We start from the raw sequence: 14,607 nt of genomic DNA, 5'->3' as shown, positions 1-14,607 counted from the left end.
GAGGCAAGTTTGACAACCCACAGAGATGTTTTCTGTTTCATTTGTCTTTTTTAAATAGACATTTGTAGTAACTTAACACTCAGCTTCACTGAAATCATGAACTGCAGGTTTTGATGCCAAATCCTGCAAATTAGTTCAGCTGAAGGTGAGTTTGACCACAATTCCCATTTACTTCAGAAAGGCAGGAATTCAGTCTCAGGTTAAAGTACCACTAGAATGAAAGATACTGGGAACACGTGCTGAAATCCAAATTCCAAAATTCCTTATTATTTCAAATTTTGGGTGCATGGAACTTGCATAACCCAATATTTTAAGCCAAATAGACTCACATGTTCAAGCAGCACATCACACTAGCCTCTGTATTAATTAAATGGAGTGGTCATCTCCTCCTGCTTCCTGACGGATTTTTCTGGTTCTTTCACCAGCCCTGCCACGTCAACCATGGCACCAAGCACTTGAATGGAGCCCTGCTTGTCCCTGCATACCAATAAAGCCAGAATAAACTGTGTTTTCTCAAGCTTTGCTTCATTGTTCAAGGTAAGGAGGCAATGATAGAGACATCTAAAAGATTTTTTCTTTTCTGCTAAAATCTTCTTGTGAAAAAAAATATTTGAAAGGGGAAACCTATTGAAACATCTTCCAAAATGACAGTTCAGAAGTTTTTGTGTCTGAAACCACTTTCAATTACACAATTTCCTTCACTCTGATTGAAAAATAAGTGTTGAAATTCAGTATGAAAAACCTCATGTGCATCCAGAATAATTGTGTCCCATCTGGCCAAGAGAAATACTTTTATCCATCAGGAGTTTGTTTTCTCAATTTCTCAGAATTTTGGAAAAGAAATAGAATATCCTTGTATTTACACAGTTTTTAAACAATGATTTGGCTTGTTTGCTTTGGAGTTACCAGCGAGCCAAGAAAACAGTCTCATTCTTGATGATCTCCCTACTGTTGGGAAGCAGCATGAGAGGGAAGCTGCTGTTGTGCAATGTGAGGAGATGGGAAATCAGGGAGCAAGACTAAGAAATAAAAAGGCAAAGGGTTGAAATCTAGAGAGAGGAAGGAGTGAAGACACAGGCAAGGAACAAAGAGACAGAGATTATTTCTTTCATGGGGACTTCTGCCTCTTGCTGACCTGGTAGGGTGCATCCAAGGAATCCCCCTGAGTGGGGGATAATGAATGGATAACTCAGAGCCAAAGAATAAACAGTAATGCAAAGCCCCCAGCCACAATTATAAATGACAGAACATCATTTTTAAACAGAGATCTGGAGAAGAGAGAGATGTTCAGTTTCTTAGCGAGGCAAAATTCCACAGAAAGCAGATATTGCTGGGGGCGGAAGGGGTAGAGAAATGAAATGGACATCATTCAACTAGATCCAGGTTTCTGTCAAAAAAGCCTTGATGCAAAATCTTCAGTCAATCTTGTTTGGGGTGGTTTCTTAAACTTGAGACCATGAGGGTTTTTTAAATCTTTGCATTCCCTTCTCATTTTTTAATATGAAGTTTAGTTTAGTTAATTTTCTCTAAATTATGTGTATGCTCTTAAAGTAAGAAGAGGTGGTTTTGACTTTAAGTTAGAGCTGAGGTTTAATATGAAAGGAGTAGAGTCTGTGGATGGGTTACATCAGTTATAAGGGGCAACAACAAGTATGCTGATAGATTATATACATGCCTATATTTGGATAAGATCACTGAATAAAATTACTGTTGAATGAATCATTAAATAAATGTATAAATACTTGTTTCCTCCTTATGTGGTTTTTCAGCCTAACAGCATTGTTTTTATTTGCACAGAAATATCTTCCACCTGTACACTTAAAGAGAATTAAGCAGCCAGACAAAGCTTCCTCTGTTCCTGAATTTTAGATGCAAGTTCAGAGTGCAACGAGTTAGCACAGGCTAAGTTGATGAGGCAGAAATTTCTATTTCACAGCTGGTGTGTTCACCTTCCAAATGACACTTCCTAGTTCCTCTCCCAAGAGAACCAAGTGGTCTCCTGATGTGTGCATTCTCCAGGACCTTGTCAGCTGGATCACTGCCTCTTTTTCTGAAAGCTGGGAAGCAGACAAGATGATGATATATTTAATTGCACCCTCCAGGAGGAAGTCTCCCTGTCTAACAGGGTTACAACCCTAAACCCAGTGAATGTTATGTGCAGTTTTGGTCACCACAACGTAAGATATTAAGTTATTAGAGAGTGTCCAAAGGAGAGTAACAAAGATGGTGAAGCGCCTTGAGGGGAAGCCATATGAGGAGCAGCTGAGGGCACTTGGCTCAGCCTGGAAAAGAGTCCCTTCCAGCTCAACATATTCTGTGATTCTGTGATCCATCCATTTAGATCTCTGCACTGGTTTTGGGGTTCCTTGCTGTCTGGGTGCTGGTAGAGGATGCCAAAGCAGCTCATCAAGAGCTGTTGACCATAAATAAGCCTCTCTGCAAAGCCACATCCTTTCACACTAAGAGATTTAGAAGTGGGCTTTGACTTCCAGCACCAGTTCAGAGTCCAGTTTTTTCATGAGGGTACAGAGAGCATTAAAGATGTTGCTAACCTCCATACCAATGACTGTGAGTGGAAATCCCTCTTGAAAGCCAATATCTCTTCTCAGCACAAAGAGACATGAGCTGCACAAATAGGATTTATAGCCTCACAGCTGTGGGGATCTGAGCTGCTATTTGTGTCTGTATTGCAATGGGGTAAACTGCTGCAAGACACAGGTTTTTATATGGAACTGACCGATTCAGCCACCTCAGGTAGACACAGCTTGGTGGCTGTTCTGAGCTCTCCACAGTCCACCTCTTCAGATTCATGATATAGCACAGAAAGGCCAAAGTTTCAATTCTGTGCTTGCCTTCTCTTCCACACTACCTCATATCTCCAGGCCAACTCTTCCCCATGAGGATTTCCCTTCAGTTGTGTAGACTCAAATGCTAAAATCCTTTCTGGAATCACCCAAATGCACTTGTCTTGCAGTGTGAGCAGAGCCCTCTTTGAGCACACAAAGCCAGTTCTCAGCCTGGGCTCTGTGCTCTGTAGAAGGTGCATTTTTCACAGACTTTTATCACGGCGCTACCACAGGTGCATTTCACAACTTTCTGTCAAGGAATTTCATCCACTACAAGGCATAACATCCTGGCACTAGGCAAAACTCTTTCTGGGGAATATTTTATGGCATGCACATGAAAAGGCATCAAGAGAGTAAACACCAATTAGGGAAAAGGCTAAGAACACTGTTAACCCCTAAGGTTCCAAGTAATCATCTCCGAAGTCTGTTTATTCAACCGTGGAATTTGTGTACAACCACAGGGGATATAAAATGGAATTGAAATGTGAGAAAGGGCTTGACTATGACTGCAACATAGCAAGGCACAGCTACTTTGATTCATTCCAGCAAAGATGCTGGTGCCCTGTGATTCACACTGTGTAGCAGCATTTCAGTGCATGACACCACTGAATGTCTTTCCTGGATTTTCTTTGCCTTCTTAAATTAACTCACACAACTCAGTGTGCTAAACCAGCTCACAGAACAATGGCACAACTTCAGAAGAAAGGGCTTTCTGAAGAGAAATGTGGAGTTTTAAGCTACCCCTGCAAAGATGGGCAACTGAGAACGCACAGGGAATCCTCTAATCCTGCACCAGCAATCAGAACATCCTGGGAGAGTGCACAGATTGAGGCATTGAACATCAAGGACAAAATGTGAACATGTACAGTGTCCATTCTCTGTGGCAATGCCAGCCATGGGGAGGGCATCTCACATGTAAGGAGAGAAAACACCTTTTAAGGAGAAAAAAAGTGAGCAAAGGCCATCACTGTCTTGCTAGTGACATCCTAGATCCTCTCTGCCTTCAACTGGTAAGGCTTCAGTGCTGGGACCAACACCAATCTACCCCTGCCCGATAAGTGGGAAAAGGAGCAGTGGATGCTGTGCAGGAAATGGGACATGAGCCTCACTGTCCAGGTCCTCACCTGTGAGGTATCCCCATAGAGCCCAGCAGAATCCCACAGATAGCTAAAATGACCACAGGACCTTCCGAGAAGGATGATGAGGGACTCAGCAAGCTTCTAACATCCATCTTACAGCAGCACCAAGTTTTTGTTGTTCTATCTCCACAAACAGTGTAGCCTCTGAGAGCAGGACTCCTGTCTCAGCAGGCTGCACCTCCTTCCCCTCATGACAGCCCCAGGAAAGGAGAGGGCAGACACCATGCCAGCATCCCTGCCCAGCTCTCAGATCAGGTGTCTGCCAGCCCTGAGCTCTGGCAGAGGACACCACGGGCTGCAAACAACCCAGGGCTGTAAACAAGGGCGAGCGTTTGCGTAGCATCGAAATACGGGCGCGCTTGGCTCTTTGTTGATTTTGGTTTTGTTGATTTTGTTTTTACACCACTGCACTACTCATTTGAAGCTTCTGAATTTTTTAATGGCTACTATTGATTCAAAAATTTGTGCAACTTCTGTATCTGACAAAGTGTTGATGTCTACACTTTGCCTGTAGCTATTTTTCCCTGTTTTATTCTAGTGTAATAAAGTCTGTAATGAAAAGTTGAAAACAAAAACTCCATGAAATCACACTTCCTAACCATGGAAACACACCCAAAGAAGTGTATGATATGTGGAAATTTTAGAGTAATAATTCCCAGGAAATCTTGGGGCTTGGACTTACTTATGCAATATTAAAAACATTAATTACTACAGGTTTGATCTGAATACAATTATAATCCAGAATCATTAACCTTCATTTCTGTCTATACAGTATTTCCTTGCAGAATGTTTTAGGACATATTTCTTGAAAATGCACAGAGAGACCAAGATGGGATCCATTAATTACTTAAATATTCTTCTATTTTCAAGAAAAACTCTTATTTCTAGTTTCTTTTTCTCTTCAGAATCAATTACATGCTTTAATTTAATCTCAGTGAAAACAATACATTTAAAAAAATTAAAAAAAAAAAATATATATATATATATATAATGTATGCTGGGCAACTACCAAATCTACTCATTGGCTTCTGTAGGGAACTTTCATTTAATCCAGACAGAGGCAGGATGAATCATTCCAGGAGTCTGTGGGCTGCAAAGTGTTAACCAGTGACATCACTGCCAACAGCTGAGGACTGCTCTTAGCAGAATCAGCTGCTCCAGAACTGGTGTGCTTAAAAGCCATTTTACAGGCTGCCCTGTAGCTTTTGGGGAAGGTGGAAGGGGGAAAGAAATAAGAGGGTTTATAGTGCTTCAGCTGCCTTTGATCCTGTGGTTTAGGGTGTGTTTGCTAAAGAAATCAATTTCTTTTGATTTAGAACAAAAAGTAGGGTTAAACTCATGCCTGATGTAACTCTCATGGAGTTACACCAGTGATTAATATTTTAGGGGAGTGGCATAAGCTATTTTAAGTGCTGTGCTTTCTTTCAAGCACCTTTGAATGTATATATGAAATTCTAGAGTGGCATAAACTAAACAATATAGGGAGTTGTAAATACAGTCTGTGCAAACAGCATAAGAATCTAGTAACACAAGAAAAGGTGTTCTAGTCAGGAATGGATCTCATTGGCTTCAGGATACCAACATGTCACCAACACTGAGAAAGTCTTTTTCATAAAGATAACAGGAAAAAAATTAGAAAAGGCACAGTAAAGGCACAGATGATGGGATGCCATGTTTATGACTCTGGAAAACATCCAGAACTTAAGTTGAGGAATATATTGAGCTTTTTTTTCTGCATAGATGGATCCCTGTGAAGTGTAACTTATACCTCTGCTGGTTTGTGTGCAATGGGTTTCCAAGGGACTCTGGAAAGAGCATGAGATTATTTCCTGGATTCAAAGCAGATTTCCAGTGTGAGAGGTGGCTAAATGAAACATGGGAGAAGCACTCCTAAACTGGATGCTGTCCTGATATTAAGGAAATACCTTTTAAACAGTTCACCTTTTTCCAGTACTAACATTTTACTCCTCCAATACTCATCTTTTACTTAGTGAATCGTTCCTTAGAGGCTATTTCTGTTTTCACAAAGCATTTTATTCCTTTTCCACGAGGTTTAATAGTAGAAGCTGCTACAGGCTGTGTGATGCAGTGCACCTGAAGGAGGTTGAAAAACCAAATCACACCATTTCTTATCTCTTTACTGCATCAAATTAGACAGTTGAAAATACTCCTCTTTCCATGAGCATTAAAGATAGGGTGCTGGGTGTTCTGATGGTATAAGTTTTTAGAAATGCAATTTTGTAAAATACATATAATTAGAACCAGCAGCATTCTTTTGGAAGAGAAATAGGTCTGGGTAGAGTTCTTTAGAAAAATCAATCTGCATTCACCAGCAATTCCAAAGAATTTTTTTCATTCTGTCAACTGTTTCAAGCAATAAATCATCGTTACTTTATATTACTTTACATAGAGATAACTTAAACTCTGGCTGATCGACAACTTTCTTATTCAGCCTTTGACATCAATTATCTATTATCTATTCTTCTGTCAATATCTGCTGTCTAAATCTCATGCAAAAGAATTACACCTTTAGAGAGGAAAAAGTGCCTTTACTACACTATCCAACATTTGAATGACTACATTTATTCAGTGTTCAATAGGACTGGGCAAATAATTTAATCAGCACAAAGCCACCCCAAATTTGTTGGAGTTAATGAGTTTTTTCAAGTCAAGACTTGAATGTCTTTACTATTCCCTTGGGAAGCCTGGGCAGGAAGGTCTCTGGTGTGAATCTCCCCACCTCCCCCTGGGCTGCTTTGCAGGGGGAGGAAATCACTGATGGTGATTCTGTGCCTTGCAAATGCCCAGCTGCTGTCACAGCCCCTTGGAAACATGGCCAGCTGAATAGGCAGAATATGTAACCAACTAGGCCAGTAGTTAGTGTGGTGAAATGTTTGCAAAGAACCCCAAACTGTGGCTTTAAGTACTTTCAGAAAAGAGAAGCACCAAAGTGTTGAAGCAGACAGCAGATGGATTGGACAAAGGGGAAGATGAGGATGAAGCCCTGCCATGGCTGATCGTGGCTCCCCCCAAGCACAGCCAGGGATGCTCAGGGACACCTCTGAGCCTTCCCAGGCTTAGGCCAACTCTCACAAATGCTCTCCTGTTCTGGTTACCTGGACTGCACCAGGGGTTTGTTCTGCTCTTGGTCCGAGTTTACACAGACTGCTGGAAATGGCATTAGAACAGCCAGACTGGATTGCCATCCACTGGAATGTGGCTCCTGAGGAAAGCACTTCACTCATGGAAAAGCACATGCATTGATAAGGCAATTGTGGGATGGGCTGAAGGGACACCACCATGGGAGCAGTTCAGGTCTATTGAGCACATAATATGAATTTAAGATGACCAACTAATTGCATATCTTCCTTACCTTCCAAAGAGCTTTCCAACCTCTGCACATTAATAATGCTGCACAGCAAAAGAGAACACACATTTAAGGTGGAGCTGAGGCTTACACTCAAGTTTTCTAACACTTTTTTTTTTTCTGAAAGATTTTTCTTTAAAAATTTTTGTTTAATTGAAAAATTGAAGTTGTATCAATGCCTTTATTCCATATTTCCTAAAAACCCACAAACCTAGCTGAGATGTTTCAGGCGCTTAGCATTAGGTTTACTTTTCCCAGGAAAACAAAAATCTGCCAGCAAATTCTCAGTTAAAGCAGCCACCACTCCTCATGGCTTTCTTTTTAAGCTGACGCTAGCCCAGGTCAGAGTGTCCCAGCTTTGTCATTGTGTGTTTTAAAGCACACTTCAGTCATCATTTTCTCTAGTGTCAATGTTTCCAGTTTATTTTCCAGCATTGTTATTTGAACTCAGTGACGTTCTTCCATAAATCTAGGACAGGACTCAGCAACTTGGATTTTGCACTAATGTCTTCTAAAACAGTGAAGGAAAAGGCAAATTAAATGAAAAGCCCAGGCACACACCATAAAAACTGTTGAAGTAGGATACATTAGGATCTTTTGGCTGTCATTTAAAGAAAGGCCACATTGATTTGCAGCAAGACAAGTCTATCTTTAAAGTTATTTTGGCTCTCACCAGGAGCCTCTCCTGGAGAGCAGGAGCTCCATTCTTCATGACACTGATGTAATCTTTGCATTTCTCAAGATGCTACTGAATATAGTATTAATGTAACAAAGATCATTGGGAATTCATTCCCCATGTCATGGAGATACATCTGCTGTCAATGTTCATTTCACAAGGACCACAGCAAGTTTTCACTGCCAACCAGCCCCACATTCAGACCATGCTGTAGTCAGCTTTTTAAACTGGCTGTTCTCTGTGTTTTACATATTTCTACAAAGAGAAAGTACAAAGTTTTTTAGGAAAGAACTCTGTCTGCATCATTTATGAGCCACTGCCCTGGTCTTTAGAGTCCTTCAGGTGCTAATGAATGAAGATATTAAGAGATAGTGGCTAAAGTTCAAATACTATCAGAATTCTGGCAAGAAATTCCCTTCACAATACTTGCCAGAATTTTGGAAATGACTTCCCTCCAGCCTTTGCCATGCCTTAACCTTGAGACAGGAAACCCCAATAATTGCTGTGCAAATATCCAGGTTCATGTTCTGGCTCCTGAATCTCTTCATGGCAGGTTAGACCTAAATTTTTTGTTGCTGCCAAACTTTCTCTGGAGACAATTGTTCCATATCTTTGAAGCATTTTGAATATAGATTTTTACTAAATTTAATACAGAAAATTTACTAGTGTGTCTGTATGATGATCTCTGTAGTATTTTCTTTGATAGAACTTTAGATTCATTAAGCACAATCTGAGCATTTCCAATCATGATATCTTAGTTTGTTGTCTTCAGTCATCACAGCTCAAAATGGTCAGAAGAGCCAATGCTGATTTCTCCTCCTTGTCATTACTCAGATAAAAGCTGATATCCTGAGTGAAAATTAGCAGGAGGATGAATTTCACTGAAAATGCTGCAAACAGACACAAACTCACTCTCCATTGTGTGAGAATCAAACCTCAGTGGTTTGATTCTTAAAAACTCATGGTAACCATGAATAGAAGAGCCTCTGGCTGAGACTGACAACAGCAGATCCTGAAATGAGTAGCTGGGATTTAAAATTCTTTCAAAAAATTCAAAACCCTATCAATTTTAATACCAGAATACCAATAATCTCAATTCTGAGTTGTTACCAGCTCAGAAATGGCATTTTTTAATATTTTTTCAGAACTTCTTGCTTCCATTCATACAAGGGGTGTTGGTGTTTCACAAAGACATTGATATTCTCCAAAAGGGAAAGAGCTCCCTTTTGAGGCTTGATGGATGATGACTTTGTTACTTTCACATTTTTCTACTAAATATTCACCTGATCATAACATCCAAGTTGAGAAAAGGCAAAAATAATCTCAATCCCTGGCTATCAGATTAGTGGTTTGTTTACATGTGAGTTTTCTTCTCGTGGATGAGAGGAATGAAAAGTCTCATTGTTCAAAGGCAGATAAATAAAACCCCATCTGCTGTAGACATTGAGAGAGTATATGTATCTATACTCTGTACAGAACTCTGCCATTAGCTAATAATAGCATTAACAGTTCAGAAGTAAAAAGAAAAAAAAAGTCTCTAATACTCAGTCTTAGCAGCTGATAATGTAAAATAGGGTGGCATTTGGAAGCATAGGATGATGCCAGTCCCTGGGGAGAGAAAGGTGTTAACTTCTAATAGCTTTTCAGTAATAGCCAAGCATCTGCAGTCCACCATAAAAAAGGGTTTTTAAAAATTAATAGAGCTGAATGTGCTTCACACTGAGGAGAATGCCAGATTAATAAGCGCATTAAGGACCGCTTTGGATTGGAAATAATTATGGAAGATGACAAGGAGCAGAGGTGGCATTGGTGGTGCTTTCAGGAATGCATTTTAAAAAGCAGTTTAAAGAGCCTTCAGATGTTGGTATTATCCTGCGTGACCAAATTAAGAGCAAATGAGAAAAGTTTATCTGGCATTTTGGAGTATTGAAAGGGCTTAGTGTTATAAATTATACAGTGTGAGGATAGGCAGTGGTGAGTAAATTCATGTTAAACATTATTGGCAGTTTAAATAGCAACTGCTTTCTACAGCACTAAAGATTTTAATTTGGAAGTAAAAGTGTACTCACTCCCCTTCCAAAAAAGCCTGTTTGACTTATTTATCTGCCAGCCCAATCATTAGACAGTTTTTCACTGATGAACTGGTGAACATTGTTCCAAATAGGCTGTTACAAATGTAGAATAATTGAGGTGGGTTGTAGGGGTAGAATTGATTTGGAGCTCTACTGATGAAAAAGTTGAAATGACATCTTCATCTTCAGCTGCAGGGCAGGCAGTGAGCATTCAGGGCTGTTTCCACATGGGCCTGGTGTTTATCAATATTTTATCTCCTTGTTTCAGCTCCTTTTCTACTACCTAATCTTTCAGCCCTTACAGCAGAGATATTTTCACACCGTGGTTCTTGATGTTATGGACACAAACCAATCAGTCTCAGTCTCTTGATGATGATAACACAGACCCAGGCTCCCAGGTTTTAATTCTGGGGCACAACAAGGCCTTTCTGAGCACACCTGAGCTGCTGCAGTCCTGTCTGGGGGGTGGTTAATACAAGGATGACCATCCCTGAACCACACAGGTGCTCCCAGAGCAATTCCAGCAACCACAAAATGGTTATTCCCTTTCTGGGTCATGATCAGGTTCCCTAAATACAAATAGAATAATGAAAAGATTTTACATTAATACAAAAGTCTGTGAAAACTCCCAAACTGGTTTTAAGACTTTTTCCTCTCAGTCTGAAAGTGTGCTGCTTTTTTCTCTTACCTGACTATTTGCAAGAAGTTACAGGAAAAGAATGCCATTAATATCCAATTCTCTAATAATTACTTTAGGAAAAAGCAAAACTAATGCTGAAATATCTTTTAAGTGAGTGATACTTGTAAAGAGGCAAACCCCACAATTATAACAGCATCTTCCATTAAACAGTTCTAAGTACTGTATATGCAACATGCTGGAGACTCATTATTTCAAATCCAACTTCTCAAAGATTTATTTTTCTTTTGAAACAATTTCTGACAGCTTTTGATCTTCTAAACTGAAAAAAATCAAAGAAATCTGTTTCTCTGGCATATTAATAGCAAAGGAATTTCTGGATGCTGCAAAGTAGGAACTGAATATAATAGCATCTCAGTTTTATTCATCTTCAAAGAAAACCAAATATATTTTTGAGACTAAAAAAATAGGATACCCTACAGATTTTGAAGGGATGGGATAAACCTCTTTTCACAAGAAAAGATGACAAGAAATTCATCTTGAAGGACGTTCACTATGCCTCTGTCCATTTAATACATTTACAAGCCAGCTGCCATGAGTTAATCTGGCTTTTACATCTGAAGCAAAATTATTTTATAATTTGGGGCTCACATGCCTAAGGGATTTTTTCTGTTCCCAAATTCTTTGGATATTGTAGATCAACCTGCCAGCAGACATGGCACTGGCACGCACTGTTGTCTAAAATTTATTCAAGGGGTTCATTAAAAATCCTTTTGTAAAAGTTATATACAAGAATCTTACAATCTTTCATTCATGGCTTCGTCACTGCAACTCTTTGCAGGTGTAAAACTGAAAATGATAGCAGCTGATTAATTATATATGTTTATCTATATGATTACAATAGAACTACTATACAGTCAAACCCCTAAAAAATAAATACTTACAAAAACACATTTTACAAAGGCTCATAAATTTGAGTAATCCTGCAGAGTTTTTCTTGTAGAGCTGACTGGTGGAAATATTATCTTTGCTTAATACCATGGTGCTCTCTGAGCAGGCCCAGGACATTGATCACACACAGCCAGGGCTTAGCTATGGCTGCCATGGGAAGTTGCAATCCTGAGGGAATTGTGGTACTTACAGTGCCAGGCTTGTCAGAAGGAGGTCAAAGGGATATCTCAAAGAAGAGCTGCTGGCCACTCAAAATCAGCTGAGAATGCAAATTTCCAGAGATAAATTTTACCCAAAAAAAAAAAAAAAAAAAAAAAAAAAGTATTTTAGACTGTAAACAGTGAAGGGACAATGCAAAGGAACTCCCAACAGTGGTAGGGCTGAAAAACTCTTGCTGTGGAAACTGCTGAATTACTCATCATAGGTGGAATTTTAGCACCTGCACATCATTAGCACCCAAAAATAACAAAATAAGGAGCTATGCACACTTATGTACATGAAATGAGTTGTACAACTTGCAGCCATTCTGACAGCCCAGAGGATTTCATGTGTATTTACCAACTGAATGGCATCTATTCTGTTGTTTGGTAGAGGCAATTAATGGATGGCATAAATACCACTCTTCCAAACTCCTTGATTTTGCATGTATGAATGAAAGTTTGGATTTTATCTTAAATAACAGAAAGCAACAAATCTTGATTAAAATTCTTAGCTGGTGTAAATTGCTGTCATTTATTTATCTGTAGCAAATTATGCCAGGTGAGATTCAAAGGACTCCAGAAATGGCACTGCCTCAGCATGATTAGGCACTAAGACACAGTTGAGGCATTCAGAGTAAAAGGATGAAATTTAAAGGCCATGTTTTAAGAAAAAGGAAAGAAAACCTGACATTTAAAAAATCACATTTAGGGGGGAAGAAACCCCAACAAAAAAAAAATGTTTGAGTGTGCTGGATAGGAATAACAAATTCACACATAACCCTACTAGTTAGGCTTTCTCATGTCTTGTTTTTCCCCAGAAAGTATTTTTCCAAACATCTGCTAAAAAAAAAATAAAATATTTTATGGCAGACACCTGTACCACACTATAGCTATTAAAGCAGCCACTCTAATTCTAATACTTCTTTGTTGGGTTTCTCTACAAAAGGAAATACAACTTATAAACCATAAACATGGGATCATACAAGAGCATTGCTACCTTCAATCCAAAGATCTGAGGCACTGGAATTTATACTGGAAATTAAAGAACTCTAGAAATTCGTGTAAGAATATATATCAGCAAGAGTTTTTGTAGAAAACATCTGAATTTCCATGAAGATTGATTAAAATAAGGAGGAACCTTATTTTAAGGTGTCAAGTCTTGACCTAGATGCAGATATTTTGATATATTCTATAGTTATAGTTTCACAGTCTTTGTCATGCAGCTGCAGAAGACAGATTTAAATTTTCCTCTGAGTTTAGAGTTGGGATTTCTGTTTGGAGCTCCTTCTGAATTCACCACAAATTATCTCTCTATGTAGGATGAGTAACAGGCATAGCTAAATAAATTAGTTTCTTGAAAGTTCACACAGTCCTAAAGATATAAAATGCTGTCCAAAAATTTGACTTAAAAAGAAGAAATAGGAACAGAAAAGTGAAGTCTGTTCTACCAAGAGACTCCAACAAGATTTTTGGTAGATTGCTGAGAAAGAAATTATTCGCTCCTTTTCTAATTCATATGGAAGAACTATTCTCTGCACTGACACAATTTATTAACTGGAATTGGATGATTAGAAAAATGTGAAGAACCCCTACAAATGAACAGGGCTTTAAAAATCCAGTAATTGTTTATGAAGTCGAGGAAGTCTCATTGTGATTTCTGCCCCTCATAAAAAACCAGGAAAGTTGGAGATTTATGGACTATTATAGCTCACCTCAAACCAGGAAAACATGGGAAATAACCTGCTTTGAAATGGAATAAGTCAGCAGCTCTGTCCATGAAACCTGATGGTGAACCAGCAAAATTTTACAAAATACAGAAACACAGTCGACAAAATGTCATACAATTATTTGTAAATGTTAATACAGAGAACCTGGTTTTCTTGACTACCTTGAATTTAATATGTTTGTAAATTCTTTGGAGCAGGACTTACAGCTCCTCTGTCTTTGAACAAGGCCCAGCGTGATTTTTTATTTGGTTTTCAGTCATGACCACAGTGTTAACAAGGATAAAAAAAATTCAAAATTTATATAGTACCTAGATTAAATGTATGTAATATTTATTTACATAATTATATAATAATTTTATTTCATCAAAGTATTGGCAAAAATGTCATGGGATTCAAGATACACATCCCAGTGAGAAACAAACATCTCCATATTTCCCATGTGTTTGAATACAAGGTCCATGCTTGGCTTAAGGACAAATAAGGTGGCAGTAATATTTTTAATGAATTTTTATTAACTCACCAGAAATTTGACTGCTGCAGTCCAGAACTATGGTTCAGAATTAGAAAGTTTAAAATGAGTGTCCCAACCTTTGAAATTACAGCAGACTCAGTAATTTTGATTCTTTATTATTATTTTTTTATTGTTGTTATTATTATTGTTATTGATTGTTACTGTTATTATTAGTGGTGGTGGTGTTATTGCTGTCATTTTATTTCAGATACTGAACTGTTCTTATCTCAACCCATGAATTTTCTCATTTTACTGGTCAATGGAAATGAAATCTCTGGAGTTCCTTGCCCACAGCAAGCCCAGAAGCAGATGTGATATTTTGTGAATGCAGCATGGGAAGGAACCATGCAGGATCCACACAAGTATTCCTGTCCTTACCACCAGGAAAATCTCCAGTCAGCTCTCCACAAGCTCCCTGCTAACAGAGGGGTTGTCAGGAAATTTCAGGGAGGAAAGGAGCTTGGTTTGGAATGGGAACCAT

Source organism: Agelaius tricolor, unplaced genomic scaffold (assembly GCF_023055355.1).
Source record: "Agelaius tricolor isolate 1412-34295 unplaced genomic scaffold, bAgeTri1.0.p SCAF_22, whole genome shotgun sequence".
Lineage (NCBI taxonomy): Eukaryota > Metazoa > Chordata > Aves > Passeriformes > Icteridae > Agelaius > Agelaius tricolor.
Note: the sequence above shows the minus strand (reverse complement) of the source record.